The sequence below is a fragment of the Octopus bimaculoides genome, chromosome 2 (genome assembly GCF_001194135.2).
Source record: "Octopus bimaculoides isolate UCB-OBI-ISO-001 chromosome 2, ASM119413v2, whole genome shotgun sequence".
NCBI classification, from domain to species: Eukaryota; Metazoa; Mollusca; class Cephalopoda; order Octopoda; family Octopodidae; genus Octopus; species Octopus bimaculoides.
This window is the reverse complement of record NC_068982.1, coordinates 72,756,199-72,773,267: the sequence shown is the minus strand read 5'-3', so window position 1 is coordinate 72,773,267 and position 17,069 is coordinate 72,756,199. Positions and strand designations below refer to the sequence as shown.

Below are 17,069 nucleotides of genomic sequence, written 5' to 3'. Positions count from 1 at the left end.
TATATATATATATATATATATATATATATATATATATATTTATATATATATTTGTACATGTGTGTGAGCATCTAGTTAGGTTTGTACATATATGTAGTATTTCTTTCCATCCCTCTCTCTCTCTCTTTATGTGTGTGTGTGCATACCTCTATGAGTGTGATGAGAGGGAATGTGTTTATCAATCATATTCAATTAATAATAGTCTCTCTCTCTCTGTATATTTTTGCGCCTGCATGTATCTGTGTGTTTGCCTGCAGTGCCAAAAATGTACTGTTGCCAAAACAAGTTCAATCTCCAGTCAGCCATGCCAGGTCAACAGCGTTCAAGCAGCCTCACCCAATCACATCATTCCAATCCATGCTAGCCCAGAAAAAATACAGACATAAACAAATGGACAAGACAAACTAACTTAGATTATTAATGCACTTGTTGCCTTATTACAAAAGTTTCCAAAATTTTTTGACATATATGTTTGAATTTTTATTTTATTTTTGCCATTAAAATCTTGTAACTATTCAAAGGTCAAAGCATTATTAATTTTGTTTTATGTATGCTTTTTTATCTCTATATTTATTTATTATATGAGTTAGATTTCTTGGGTCATTTGTTTGACAACTTTGATAACCTACCTTGGTTTACTGAAGGAATATCTTAATCCAATCCCAAAGATTCTGTAGAGCAAGGCTAAATAAAATCTAAGACATTATTAGCATTGCTCAAAAATGTTTTAATTGTTTTGGTTTTATTCTTTGGCATTCATTTTTAAATGCCTATATTGGTAACCAAATATACTACCTTAACTTTCAAGTTACATATGTTCTTCAGTTAATCTGACAAATAAAAGACATGATAAATGTTAACTATACACATTTTATTACAATATATATATATATATATATATACATAAAAAGAATCCACTAATGAGATTCCTTACACTAGAAAGAACTGCTAGGTTCTAGAACCACAAAATTAGGGATAAAATCCCGAAAGGGACGAAATGAAAAGTAAATTTTATTAATTTCCATTTCCCTTTGATATGATTATATATGCTTTAACCCTGGCCAAAATATTTAACCTGTTTTATATTGAAACTGGCCAACAATTTCATTCTAAAAATAAACAATCCCATCATTGAAATCTCAAAGCTACAAGACAATGCATGATTAACTCAAAACAATGTAAATAAACAAATATTACATTTGACAGAATAATCCAAATACTAAAAAGTTAAAGAAAATTTGGTTGCTATTTCTAGAATGTTGTACAACTGTGTAAAGGCTTTTCATTGGTACAATAACCAAATAATGGTAGCTATCACTTAGTAACCACATTTTACTTTTACTGAGTCAACCAAAGGTGACTCAGACTATCTCACTGTAAACATCATCAACAAAAATTGTTAATATATTCAGTATATAGTTAACTGGCAAAAAACAAAAAAACAAAAAAAAAACAAATAGAAAATGTTTACATTTCAGGAAAAGCTTGAGATTTTTATCTGAAACATCAAATAGACTGAATTGTCATTTCTAACAATAGGCTGGCTAATTTGTCTATAAGTAATTAATTGTTTCTTAATACTAATGTTATGTCTAGTCTCACTTTTACTTACAACTTGCTATAATATATGCCTAACTGCATTTACAGGTTGGTTAAGTGTTTTCAGTATTTCTTGGTTAAAGACTGAGTAGGAGAGAGGGAGGGAGAAGCAGAGAGTTACTCCTTGTTTTTTTGGCACAGTTTTGCACTCTTTCTTAGAGTACACATAGAGAAAAAAACTAGACAAAGAAACATTTAACAATAACAACAGCAGCAACAACAACAATAATAATAATAATTAATAATGAATAAATAAATAGGTAAAATGTGTAGACAGAAAATTTGTGGAACCTTTCGCTCACTAAAAAAAAAAAACTATTAAAATAACATCTGTTCTGACACAACATGCCTGAAGATGCTTGATAATGTAAACATGTATGTATAAAAACAAGAAAGCTTTTTGAAAAAGTTACAAGGAGAGAGAGAGAGAGAGAGTGTGTGTGTGTGTGTGTGTGTGTGGTAAGGTTCTTAACAGGTAGACTGGATGGGTGAATGGATGAATGCATGGAAGGGCAAACTTAGGTTACCTGTTTGGGAAAACGATAACTGCAATGGAATTGTAATTTTCAAGGTTTCAAAACATCAGTCATTTTGTTAAAACTATTTTGATATTATTTCTCTTTTAATTTACAACCTTTCAACTATTGCACACAGACTAAAGCTATATTAGCGAATTTGGTAGGCAGAAACTGAAAGAAACCTGGCTATATATATATATATAAGTCAGTAAATAGTGGGGTTGTGTTAACCACACATGGAGAAATAAACTTCCTGTTGACAAAGAGTTCATTACTCCAACTAAAAAGATTTGTCTCTCCTTACACACACATCCTGTTTTGACACCACACTTCCTGCTTAACACACAAACTTTTAGCACCTTTTCTCTCTTTTTAAACCTAACACAACTCTCACTTTTCATGCATCCTTATTTTTCCAACCATTATCTACATGGATTACCATTGAACTTTAAAAGCTCAAAGACAATATAATGTATTGGTATATTTATTTTTTTATATATTATTCTTTTTATATATTCTTTTTTTCATTTTTTACTTTTTTGTAAAAAACATTTTCATTCTCCCTCTTCTTGAAAATTTGCCATGCACTGAAACCGGTTAGAAATCTATATTAAAATATGCTTTCAGTTTAGCATTCTGCCTTATTATTATTTTTCATTTTCCTATATATATATATATTATATGCATATAGACACACACATACACAAACATACCATTTCTGAAAGATTTATTTCTCCTTTCTTCTTTGGATATATGCTGTTCAAAGAAGAGATTTCCTTCTAACTATTCTGCCATAGTATCCAAGTTGATGAAGATATTTCACAAAAGTGCTCCATTTCAGTTGGATTTACTCTGTAATACTAGTTGTTTAACACAAGAATTTCTTTTCAACAATCCACTTGGCACCCCACAGACACTTGTCAGAGGGCCCAGGTTGACCTGAGCAGGATGGTGTTGAATTCCTTCCTTCGCTGGTGAATTGTACAATCATCCTGTTGTCTGGCAAGAGGAATCCCAAGGTTTTGTGTAATCGTTCACTGGTTAAGTCCACCCTCAGTCTGACTCACAATATGCTCTATTTGAAAAATCAGACAAATCATTTGCTTCTGGTGTTCACAGCATGGCTAATTGCTATAAACATTTAATATACTGTAATCTGAAGTGAAACATTAACAAGTTTAAAGCAGTAGGTAATGTCTTCACAGATAACACAGTATAATGAAGAGAGTCTATTTCTTTTGAGATGTGTGTGTGTGTGTGTGTAGTAATAACAATAATAACCCTTGGATAGAGTTTTTCCATCCAACAATTATTATTGTTATTACTATATTTATCCTGTATTATATCAGCACAGCTTGGTGCAACCCCCAAAAACTGGTATCACCTGTTGGCATCGTTAGACTGTAGCCAACATAATAGAATAGGAGCTATTATATGCATATGCAAAATGTTTCTTGTAAACAAACTTAAAGGATATATATATATATATATATATATATATATATATATATATGACTTTTTCGTTTTTCCCGAGCATCAAACTAATACATTTGCTTGTTGTTCATGCACCTGTCTTCGTCTTTTGTTTTTCTATAAATTTCAACTATATATATGTGCACACACACACACACACATTATTAAAAGGTAAAGATGGACAGGTGGTTGTAAATGGCATCAAAACATTTATGAAATAGCTATACAGAAGTGAGCCTCCTATAGCCAACACATATTTGCCTGGACTCCTCCCTTCATTTGAGATTGGACTTTAGGTAACTGGTCTGATCTGAGCTCTAATTGTCAGTATTTTTTGACATGTTGTTACTCATTGTGTGTGTGTGTGTGTGTGTGTGTTGTTAACATTTACACTCCACAGAAGTTGTGTGCTATGAGCTGTGGTATTGTCAATTCTGACAACAAATTTTCAGCTCTCATAGCACTTTTGATGATGTGTGAAATAAGAAATCTCTTACCTGAAAAACAGGTAATGTTTAATGACAGGAAGGGCATTCATCTGCAAAAAGAAATACTTTAATATATTTATTTAATCCATATTAATATGGAAAAACAGATATAAAACAAATGATATACCTTCATTTATATCAAAAGTTGACAGTCTACTGAATTTCAACCTGAACTATGCTGTTTATGACTACCATGAACGGTCAATCCCCTGATGTAACTCTGAGTAGACTGTCGACTTTTAATATAATAAATATATCTACCCACTCTACCCTGTGTATTGAGTTCTATATCAGGTAATATATTTTACAACTCTTGCATTATTGTTGTGAGACCTTTCCAAGTGAATACAATCATTGAAATTGACAGGACCATCCTACTTGCATTAGCTTGGAACATAAAATGGACATGAAACTCAACAGCGTCTAATTTTTAGAACATTCCCTTTGGAAATCAATTTTGCATTACCGAGCGTCCAATAGTCCAATGTGAAGAATTTCATTTCACTTAAACCTGTCCTTCTTATTCTCGGCCTCCTGTTGCACTACCTTTGATTGGTAAAGAAGTTTTCACATGCATGCACATGGATACATACATGCATTTTTATGTGAAAATATTTAAATGCTGCATACACATTTACATGCTCATACTAATGCATTATGCATTCAGACATTTATGCAATATATCTACTCACACATTGGCATGATGCCCACATTGTATACCACATAAACACAACTGCACACTCAGACATACAGATGCACATTCACGTATATAATAAGCATAAAATGTTCATACATTTACTTATACTTTTTAGGTATATACACGTTCATAGACAATATAGCATGCTTGAAAAATTTTGTTATCATGCATGAAATCACACAAAGGCACACACATGAAAGTGTGCACATGCAATCCCATAAGCATGCTTTGATGTCCAAACACTAATGAATGCAGACATGATCACATGTACATACATACAGAGACAAACATGTGTATATATATATATATATATATATATATATGTACGTACACACACACACACACACATATATATATATGACAAGACATTTGTAGAAACACAGTCACACACAAAGTATGTGACTATCTTCACACCTGAACCACACTTATACACTGATGAGCCACTATCCTACAACATATTGCTTACAGTTGTGAAGATTAAATAAGGTCATTCTTACTCATAGCTGGTTCTCAAGCTTATAGGGAGAACTATTTTACCCTAACAACCACTATCATTGTTGATATCATTTCCTTAGTGGGGTGGGTGTAGGTGTAAAGTATTGCCAGTGTCAGACATAGAATCTGGTCTTAAGCATGACAAATCCATACATGACACCTACTTTTAAAAACTCACCTCTCAGCCCAAATGGCCATGAGCAAAGTATGATATTCCCAATCAGTTGATGTGTTACTTGGAAAATGAAGTTTCTATTTGCTGGAATGAACTCTGTCTTCTCTGCTTATATTGAGAAGTTAAGTAGCTGATTTAATGAGACAGAGGCCAGAAAGTTCAAACAAAACTTTATAAAGCAGGTTTTCTGTGTACGGTGTAGATGAAGAATTAATAAAATTTAACAAGAACAGTGAGAAAACTAGCTGAAATCTACTACAAATTAATCTTATGCTTAACTGATCGAATCTCAGCCAGGTTTCCTCTTACATATTTAAGAAAATTTGCATATTTATTTTTTAACATCCCTAGTGGCACCTCTTCTCGTTGGTATGCATAATTCATTTTCATTATATATCTGCATGTATACATTTATTCTACATTTTCCTTTTAACATTCTTGTTTATCAAATATCATTAACTGAGAAGTCTTGGACATTGAGTCAAAAGTTCTAGTTGATGAGCCTTGTTTAGCCATTTTAGTTTCTGACAAAAAACTATTTCTATTATCTTTCCATTCACAGCCTGCACATCGTTTGCCTTGCCATATTATCATCATTGTTTAATATCCATATTCCATATTGGCATGAGTTGGACATTGATAATATTAATGAGTTACTAGAAGCTCCTTCATCTTCAATTACTATTTTGCAATCTTTTCTCTTCTGTGAGCTGCTATATCCCTAAAGTAGAGAGCTGACAGAATCATTAGCATGTTGAACAAAATAATTAGCAACATTTCTTCTGGCTCTGTACATTCTGAGTTCAAATCCTGTCTAGGTTAACTTTACCATTCATCTCTAAGGTTGATTAAAGTAAAGTACCCGTCAAGTTCTGGAATTGATGTGATCAACTTGTTCCTTTTACTCAAAGTTGCTGGCATTGAACCCTGCTACAGCCTCATGTCCCATTCAGGGGTAATGTTGTGATCTTAGTTGCTTACACACCATGGAAACCAAGTAATGGTTGTATGTGTCCTGAGGCTCAAGAAAAAAAATATATATTCCTAATTATAATCATAACCAGATAGTATTAATGTCTTGCTATGAACAGCCTTGTTTCCATCTTGTTTTACCATTTTCTTGTTTTATTTTCCCCCCCAAAATAACACAATTTAATCTGGTTGAGTTATGATGCAAATTACTGCAGTTTTATTGCATTAGTCCTGCAGCCAGAGATGCATTGAGTTGTAAAAATCAAACAAAACAGTTTAGTGCTACAAATGTTGGTATTTTTCACTTGTTATATATGAGAAATTATGTAAATAACCGAAAGGTCGTGACATTTCTTAGTACATATCCTTTAAAACTTTCTTTTATTTTCTTACTTTCTTTCTCTTTGTTTTTGTTTCAGTTACATTTTCATCAGTAATTTTACTCTTTGTATTCATGAAGTAAGTTTCTGTGTTATCTCTGTTTGTCTGTGTTTGTGTATGTGTGTGTGTGTGTGCATGCACACACATATGAAACATAGTGAATTACAGTTTTCCTATCAGCCAGATGGAATCCATTAAAGTGTTTTACTATTTCAACATTAGTCTGCAACAGGCTGATTCTAAAATTCATGACTGAAAGGAATAAAAAAGCTCTGCAATGATGCCATTTTAATGTGTAATGGCAATGTGGTGAAAGTGCCTATCCAGTGTAATAAGGATCACATGTTCATTATTTTACTCCTTGTTTCACATTTTCCTTCTTGTTCTAATTAATCAATACCCTAGGCAGATAACACTGAAGTGATTGATTTGTTTTACTTTTTAGTCAGGAAGGAAAGCAGTGCCCATGTCCTCTTACAAGGCCTCTGAAACAGGTGGGAAGATGGAAGGAAGGTGTCTTCAAACTGGAGATTTGGCCCAAATACAATCCATTCAACAAGCTTTCATATTGTTTCACTCAAATGGCTTGGAGTTGACCCAAAGCTTTGACAAAAGACACTTATCCAGGATGCCACATAGTTGAACTGAACCTGGAATGTCATAGTAGCAAAGTTAACTTAACTACTCAATCATGCCCGTACCATTTATTTTTACACACATGCATGTACATATGCATATGTGCACACACAGCAGGATGGAACCTGGGACCTCGTACTTGCAAATTTAACTTGTTAACTACTCAATCATGCCCATACCACTTATTTTACATGCAAACCCATATACACTCACAGATAGACACGTAGGTGTGCACTTACACAAACACATGCACAGACACATGCATGTGCAAACATGCACACACATGCTCTTGCACACACAAGAATAATCTTGTAGAACCAATTTACCGATAGTAATACATCTTTGGTGAAACAAGTGAAGCGTTGCAACAGAATCCAACAGCAACATGTATCGCAACAAGTCTGTATCTTCTCAGTTGCTGCCATATTTGGAGATGTGATGCTTCTCTGGAGATTAGTCTAGTTCACACCAAATATATAACATCATTGATTCTTGAACAGCTTATCCATCCATTATCAACTGCATTCTTCATTCTTCTTCCATCAGACATAGAGCAGGAATAAAAAAATTTTTAAATGGAAATAAAATTAACACTGCAAGGACAGTTCCATTGATAAGAAAGGACGACTGTCCTGGAAAATATTGCCCAGAAAAGATTTCATTGTTATGCAGTGTGTATGTATGTGTGTTTGTGTATCTGTGTTAATATTTATATGTTCAATGAATATGTATCAGAGTGCATGTGTGTGGCAGTTCTTTGGCAGTCATTGTATGAATAGTCTTCGGTATCTAGTTACAGATACTAATTCATAATAGTCTTATGGGAAAATTCTAGCTGTATTTCTTTTATTATCATCTTGTTATTTTCTGTATCAGGTTTTCTTGTTCATTTATTATTATTATTATTGTTGTTGTTGTTCTCTCTCCTCCACCCCTCATCCTATCATAGACCCACCACATTTACTGAAATTTGATCTCTATTCTGAGAATTGCAAAGGTGAAGTAAACCAATTTGATAACAGATTAGACCATATGACACTGCTATGGTTTTTGTCCATCTTTTGGTTGAGACACTTCAATTCTACATGGCTGTGATTCTATATGATTAAGAAGGTCACTTCCACAATGGGACCACAGGGCTTCAGGTTCAGTCCCACTGTGTACCATCTTGGGCATTTTATTTCTAATATGCCCCTTCCCCCACAGTCAACCACTGCCTTGTTAGTGAATTTAGTAGCTGGAAGTTGTGTAGAAGCCTATCGTGTGTGTGTGTATAATCATCATTTAATGTTCATGTTCCATGCTGGCATGGGTCAGATAGTTTGACAGGATCTAATGGGTCTAAGGACTACATATACACACACACGCACACACACACACACATTCATATTGAACAATGAGAATGAGTGTTCAACATTGCATTGGTGGATAAAAATTCTTTGTTTTGGGGTTAAGGCTACCATTGGTTTCATGTTAAGGGGGGGGGTCCTCAACAAATATCAAGCCTATCACATGGAACATTGGTGTTCATCTCCATTTTGGACTAAAACACTAATATGTATGTGTGTGTATATATATATATATATATATATATACACACACAGCATTTTGATGTTGACTTTTCCATACTTGTATGAATCAAACAAGACAAACAAGAGTTTATTGAGGTAGATTTTCTACACCCGTTTCCAGGCAAGGTAATATTTCTCTATGGCCAGACATTTTTACGCAGTCTATTTGAGGTACTTTCATAATAACTGAGTATGTATTTCTAAGATGTCTCCAGGTGTGTGCATTGCGTATGTTTAGGATATATACAATAATGTAAGAATTGTAAAATATATTATCTGATATAGAACTTAATACACAAGGTAGAGTGGCTAAATATATTTATCATATCAAAAGTTGACAGTCTACTCAGAGTTTCATCCAGGGATTTACTATTCGTGGCAGTCATAAACAGCCTATTGTGTGTGTGTCTGTGTCTCTAAAGGGTCTTTAAGTGTATGCATGTGTATTGTGTATGTTTGGGATATATACTTATGTATGTAGATGAATGTATAAGGTGTGTCTCCAGTTGTGTGCATATATATTTTGTATGTTTGTGTGTCTGTTTTTATATTTGCATATATGTCTTTTGTAGTATGTTTGTGGTTGTTATGTAAGGAAGTGTATTTACACTTAAGTGTCTTAACCCTTTTGTTACTGTATTTATTTTGAGATGCTTTGTGTTTCTTTTAATTAATTTTAAATATAACATAGAATTTAGTAAAATAACTTAGTTATCATTAAGCTAGTGTTAGGAACATAAATTGTGACTAAGGTTTGGTAGAAGATTTTAATTAAGAACTTATGAAAACAAGACATTTGTACTACAGAGCCAGAGTCGGTTTCAGCTGGATTGGTAACAAAAGGGTTAAAGAATGTATTTTCACTTCTGCTTCAGCATCAGTTTCATGTTCTTGCTTGATGTGACTGGGGGTCATTCCAAGTTAGTGTCACCCTATGTCGAGCCAACTGGGTCTACTAGTGCTCTCCATCACTGGTGGTCCTGTGCCAGCCCCTCTGCATCCTCCAAGGTGATGTCGAACCTCTGGCGATGTATTTTCAGAAAATGTTTATATATTTGTGTATTGAAGTGTGTGTGTGTTATGATGGCAGTGAAAAATAAATATGGCCAACACAAGTAAGGATTTGACTATATTATTCTATGTTTACATGAATATTTTTCAATAATAAAATTTAAGTAATTCTATTGTTTATTACGTTTCTATAAGCCAAAAATAAAATTTATAACGCCTTAGTATTGATGATGATGGTACTACTACTGCTAATAATAATAATAACAATAATCATGATGATGATGATAATATATGCCTGTAGCAATATGTGTTATGTATTAATCTTTCTTGGAGGAAAAATTTATGAGAAATCTGATGTTTTTCATGAGTCATGAGCATATTTTTAATAATTTTTTTTTATTAGTGGGGGTGGGAAAGAGGAGACAACACAAAAATCACACACTCACTCACTCACTCACTCACAGACTGACTCCCCCTCTCTCTCTCTATCTATCTATCTCTCACCATTTGTTTTTCAATGAAAAGTATTTTATTTCTGAATTTGTATGCTATTATTATTATTATCATTGTGGTTGTAGTTGTTGATACCATTATTTTAAGATCTAATGTTGTTTTGATTATCTTCCTTGATGTGTGGGGATGAGGGGGGGAGAAGAAAGGTGGAAGTTTATTGGGTTTGATTACATGTTGCTCAAGGTTATTATGACTTTTCCAGTTATATAGAAATCAAATCATCATCATCATCACCATTGCTATTGCCAATAATATCACCTTGTATCTATCTTCTGCTACCCCACCCTCACCCCTCAAGTTTGCAAGCATTTGGAAATGGGTCCTGCCCAGTTACAATTGCTGCTACATCAAACTGCATTGCAGGTATGATATATCTGATTGTAATATCATTATTATCACTGTCAGCGATGTATTGCCCTCAATCATCATCAAGAGTGCATTTTGCACCAAAAGTCAGTATGAGAGTTTCTCGTGGTAACTGCTGTAGTATAGTTTGTTCAAATAGAACATCCATTTATTTATATATTTATGCGTTTCAGCCAAGTGGCTGCGGTCATGCTGGAGCACCACCATGACTTTATTTTTTTTATCTCCCTGGTGGGAGATGGGCTGAATCCTGGAAGTACTGCTATACCAGGCCAACCTGTGGCAAAGGTGGAGCAAGCCCTTAACTCTTCGCCTCGTTCTAAAAGTCAGTTTAATATCGATGGTCCCAAATAGGGGGATAAATATTATCTCTCAGGTGCCTCTGCCAGTAATATATATTTTTTTAACAAACTAACTGGCTAATTATGACACCAGTATCTGTTCTGGCACTGTTTTTCTATATATTGGTGGCAAGGAGATGAGTTGCTGCTATCTCTAGTGGTCAAGCATTCATCATTGACAAAACCAAGGAAGGTTGGAATCACAAAATCTGGTGTTCTCAATGCTGGAGATGGTGGGGATTTATCTCCCAGCTAGTGATATAAACAACTGTGCATTTTGCATCAAAAGCCCATCTGAGAGCTTTGATAAATTCTGTGCAATCCATGCAAGCATGGGAAAGTGGACATAGAAATGATGATGATGATGATTTTTAGTGATACCACCTTGTCTTCATTTGGAAAGAGTTAAACAATAGAATTTATGAATAACAAGTCCATATTGATTTGAACATTGTCGATGAAAGAGAATTCAAAGCTTCAGACTAACAATGTCTTAACAGGAGCAATTTTTAGAACTGTCTGCCACTCTAGCAATTTGGTCTAATGATTAGCACCCACTTGTCTTGTTTTGTGTAATTGTAAAGACTATTTCTGTACACACACTTCATTCCACCTGCTTCATTCCTGAGTACAGTCTTCTTGCTCCTTTGTACTCCTCCTCCACTTTAAGTGAGTTAAGATTGTTATAACTGTATATCAAGTGAAAATATAATTATGAGAGGGAGAGAAGAGAGAGTGAGAGACTGACTGATGTTTAAATGAACTGGATCAGTCGAAAAGTATTTGAATCAATTACAAAACCTTGTTAGTGTCAATTACCCACACTCACTTCATGTCTAATATATATGATGATATTTGAAGTGGTTTTATAATTTTTAGGGTCTTTTAACCTTAAAATATTGTTAGCATATGCAGTAGTAGACTGCTGCTTTTGCTTAGATGTCTATTGTAGCCAGCCTACTGTTTCCATCAACAGTCTTGTGTACACTTTGATGCTTTTAGAATCCCATGCAGGAACCACAAATATTTACTGCAGTTGAAACATGGGTATGAAAGCAGTTATGTGACACTCCTGGATGGGTATCTGTCACCTGTGTCTTCTTTGATTTCCACTGATTCTTCTCTTAATTTCCAGTTGCTTCACTGGATGACAGCTAAGGTGTTGTCAGTTATTAGAGTTGACAGCAATAGCTCCTTGGTTTTGACTGCATTGTTGCACTTGGTCAAAGCAATTTTCAGCTGTTTGTAATCCTTTTGTTACTAAATTTGTATTAAAATACACTGCTTTCATTTCAGTTAATTTAGGAAATAATGAATTTAGAAAAATAACCATGTCATTATTAAGCTTGTGTTTGGAACAGAAACTTACATGAAGTTTTAATGGAAGATTTTAATTTAGATCATTTCAACACTTTTGTTACTATATTTCTTTTGAACTACACTGCTTTTGTTTCAATTAATTTTGAATATAATGAAGAATTTAGTGAAATAATTTTATCGTTATTAAGCTGGTGTTTGGAACATAAATTAACATGAAGTTTCAAAGGCAAGTTTTAAGTTAAATCACTTTAAAGCAGCAAGTTTACATTGTAGTATCAAAAGAGTTAACTCCCTTCTCTTCATCAGTTTCTAATATTATGTTTAGGATGGAATTACAGAAACCTATCCAGTGCCTTTTGATTTTACTAAATGGGAATCAAGATTGGTTTCGGGATTTAGTGTAAAGTATGGATCACTTGGATTTGCATTATTATTTATAACTGAGAATGGAAGCATTTTATTTAGAACATTTTTATGCGGCACATTATTTTTAGGCAGAGTTTTAATAAGTAGACATGAATTAATAATGTTGTTAAATTGGGGTTATTAAAGGTTTTGTTTGCTTGAATTTGTGCAAGTTAAGCTGCTTTACAAGATTATGTACAATTAATGAGGGGCATCCATTTAACATATCCAAACTGACACAATTAAGTGATTATAGAATCAATTCTTTGGCAGATGGCGAAAATCTCAATGTAAGGTACCAATAATCTTACTAGGGTGTAATCATCATCATCATCATCATTTAACGTCTGCTTTCCATGCTAGCATGGGTTGGACGATTTGACTGGGGACTGGTGAACCGGATGGCTACACCAGGCTCCAATCTGATTTGGGAGAGTTTCTACAGCTAGATGCCCTTCCTAACGCCAACCACTCCGAGTGTGTAGGTATAATCGTATAATTTTTCATTCACAAGACTGTGTTCTGGATACCCTTATATGGAACTGTGTAAGTACCCTTCAGTGTGACTTGTAGATAAGTTAGGCTCCACAATTGCAATGAAGATGACCTGAGAGGCAGTAAGTTTGATGCGGAGATGGATATTTTCCTCCACATACACAATCTTCACAACTTTTTTTAAAGTACCTCTGGGCAAGAACCTTATTTAGCTGTTTCCATTAATCACCTAACATACATATTGCTCTGTCAAATGTAATACTTATTTATTCACATTGTTTTTAAATTACTCATGCACTATCTTGTAGCTTTGGGAATTCAATGGTGTGATTGTTATTTTTAGAATGGCATTGTGGGGCAGGTGTGAGAGGCAAGATCTGGCCAGTTTGAACATAAAATGGGTAGAATATTTAGGCCAGGTATGGTTGGCTTAAATGCTTGAGTCAACACAGCTAATGGATTGACTCTGTGTAAAAATTCTTCTTTCCTTTCTCTCTCTTTCTCCCTCACACACACACACACACACACACACACTCTCTTCAATGTTAGTTTTATTTGGCAACATGTCTGTTAATTCCCTTCTGCCATTCCTATAACTATCCTGTGGGCTGGAAGTTTCTGGCTTTTTGCCTGCTTGCCTGCTTGACTTTCTCTTTGCTTCTGTCTCCCCTTCCACAAAAGAAATATTTCAAAATTATATATCCATAATTATTGGTGCATGTCATAATATATTACCATTCTTTTGTCTTTGAACCCACCCCAGTTGTATTATGAGCCTCCACTTATTTCTTTATCCCCTTTACTGCTACTAGAAGTCTCACTGCCATTACCCTTACATTACACCACCATTATTAAATTCATCTTTACCACCTCCTCACTATAAACCTTCAGTCCCAGTGCTGTAGTTTAGAAATAATGATAACTTCTCTTTTGAAACTTTGCTGTTAAGCCCACTGGGAGTGTCTCTCTCTCTCTCTCTCTCTCTCACTCTCTCTTCCTCTCTCTCTCTTTCTCTCTCTCTCTCTCTCTCTCTCTCTCTCTCTCTGACGATGATGATGATGATGATGATGGCTGCAACTCAGTTTTGAGCTAAGTCATTACTTGATTCTGCTCTTAAATATGAGTAGCTTGGATGTGGCTTTTCAGCCCTGCCAGGGACCAACACACTTTTGCACCCACAAATATAGCAATGGTGAGCACCTCTTACAGTAGGTATTCAGAGAGCTTACCTCCCATACCGACACATGCCGTCATTCTCTCACGGAATTTTTCATTGAGTGTTTTGCCTTTTTCAGCTACGATCAGCCATATTCATCATCATCTATGCAATATATAACAGTGATGTGGAAAATCAAGTGATGCCTATGCCTGAAGCTTTAATATAAAGTGAGGAAAGGTCTTGCACATGGCCAGTCCCACTTTCTAAACAAGAACTAGTCAACATCATTAGATGCAGACAAAATCACAAGTGTTACATCAGTTTTCCTTCTCTAAAAGAGATGTTTAAACAAAGACTCAAAGTTTCTCACTCCCAGCTGTTAGATAGATGGTCTTCTGCATGGAAGCTATTTTGTTAGGTTTATGCAGCTGATATCTGTACAGGATTGGACATATGTTGTAGTTGTGTGTCAGTATTTAAAGCTAGACGTTAAAAAATTAGAATCTTGTCTGATCAAATGCATGAAACATTTTCTTACTGTTAGTTGTTGGTAATAAATAAATAAACAGACATTTAAAAATAAATTATGACATAAAGAGGATTTCCTCAAAAGAAGCAGAATAATAATGATAATGATGTTGGTGATAATGATGATTCTTTCTAAATAAAATAAATATTAAAAAAATACACATTGCGAAGATATTTTCAGCCTAAACAGACACACTCCAACCATCTTCATGATCTGTAAATGAAAATGTTTGTGTGTGTGTGTGCACATGTGTTCTATTAAAAGAAAGGATAGCATTGTGCAAGCATGTTTATCATTGTTAAACCCAAATATCATTGCCTTCTTGCCAATGATAATTTGACAAGCCCCTTCTTCATCTCATTCCATCTCTTCAGTATTTTTGTGATTTTTTTTTTTTTCCTTTTTCGTTTTCGTTGTCTGTTTTGCCTAATTTTCTGAGATGAGCATATCAAGATCTACCATTCCTAGCATGCTGCATAATTTTATTTTTTTGTTTTATTTTATTTTCCTTGTTCAGCATTTATTATGCACTTTTATTTTCCATCCCGTTCCTTGCAGCTTTCTCCCTCCTCTTTCTTCCTCTCTTCCCACACTTCCTCTACCTTTCCTCTCTCTCAATTGTCTCTCCTGCTTCTCCCCCCCTCCTCTCACCCTCTACTGTTTCTCTCTCAATCACCTTTCTCCCCCTCACCTCTTCTCATCTCTCTCCAGTCTCTTCCTACCTCTCCCCCTTCCCCTTTCTCTCTCTCTTTCCCTCACACATACACACACATGCTCATTAGTTGTCAATAAGGTGTCCAATGTGTAGTGAACATGCAGTGTTGAGTATCTGGTGAACAATAAAACACCATGTTAAGATGTCTAGAGATAATTTAGAAAGTCTGCTGGAAATTTTGCTGAGTAATAAAAGGAACAGTGTTGGAAATATACTGGTCAGTAAACTTAAATGGACAACATAGAATTGTGTGTATACACCAGGAGCAGCTATGAGTTTATTGTTTGTTTTGTTGTCATGACTACATGTTAACCCTTTGATGGGATTCAAATTCCTGCCAACTAATGCCACCATACATCAGTACTGGATCCATAGTAGTGATATTTATTTATATATATATATATATATATATATATATTTGATTGCACATACACACATACACACACTCATTATATATCATCATTATTTAATGTCCACTTTTCCATACTTTCGTGGATTGGATGGATTTTATTGAGGCAGATTTCCTATGGTTTGATGTTCTTCCTGTCTCCAGCCCTCACCTATTTCCAAGCAAGGTAATATTTCCTCATGGTCAGACATGTTTTTGGAAATGAATGACATTGCTTGTATAACAGTGATGCTCGTTTACAACTATCGCTATCACAGTGTCGAGACAAGACAACACAAACATACACACACTCACATATACATACACGCGTACCAACAAATTTGAAAAAAAAGTAGAAATACTTGGTTCCTCAGAGAATGAGGAAAAGAAACTGACACAGATTCTCCAAATCAAATCTATAAATGAAGGTTTGTTAGACATTCCAAAAATTCTCCACCTGAATAGATGTACACACTTGGGTGTATGCTTCGACAGCTCAACAAACATACCAACTTTTAGTAGAAAGTGGGTTATACATCTTTAGATTGTATACCTGACTTTCCTACTATAAAATTAAAGAATATAACAGAACGCTGAACTCCAGACTATCAACTTAAACAACACTTTATTTAGATGGTAAATATATACATCTTTAGTTCTTGTTGTTACAGCTTCTGTGTGTGTGAGCATAGTTGTTTGGACGTGGGTATGTAGTTGCAAGCGAGCTGTCGAGCGTAAGTCCGAAAGATGTAGAGAGACAGCTTAACACGTCCAATGCTCATGGTCGGCCGACCGTAAAAGAGATAGAATTAAGCGGGAACT

General features: G+C 34.5%; 1 protein-coding gene and 1 pseudogene across 2 annotated transcripts in view; one reads left to right on the top strand and one right to left on the bottom strand.

Moving 5' to 3' along the window:
• The window catches only part of LOC106872104 (mucin-5AC), a 366,408-nt gene that overhangs the window by 25,424 nt on the left and 323,915 nt on the right, over window positions 1–17,069 (top strand). The gene's annotated exons all lie outside the window — the stretch shown is intronic.
• LOC128247138 (U2 spliceosomal RNA) lies at window positions 11,129–11,261 on the bottom strand (annotated as a pseudogene).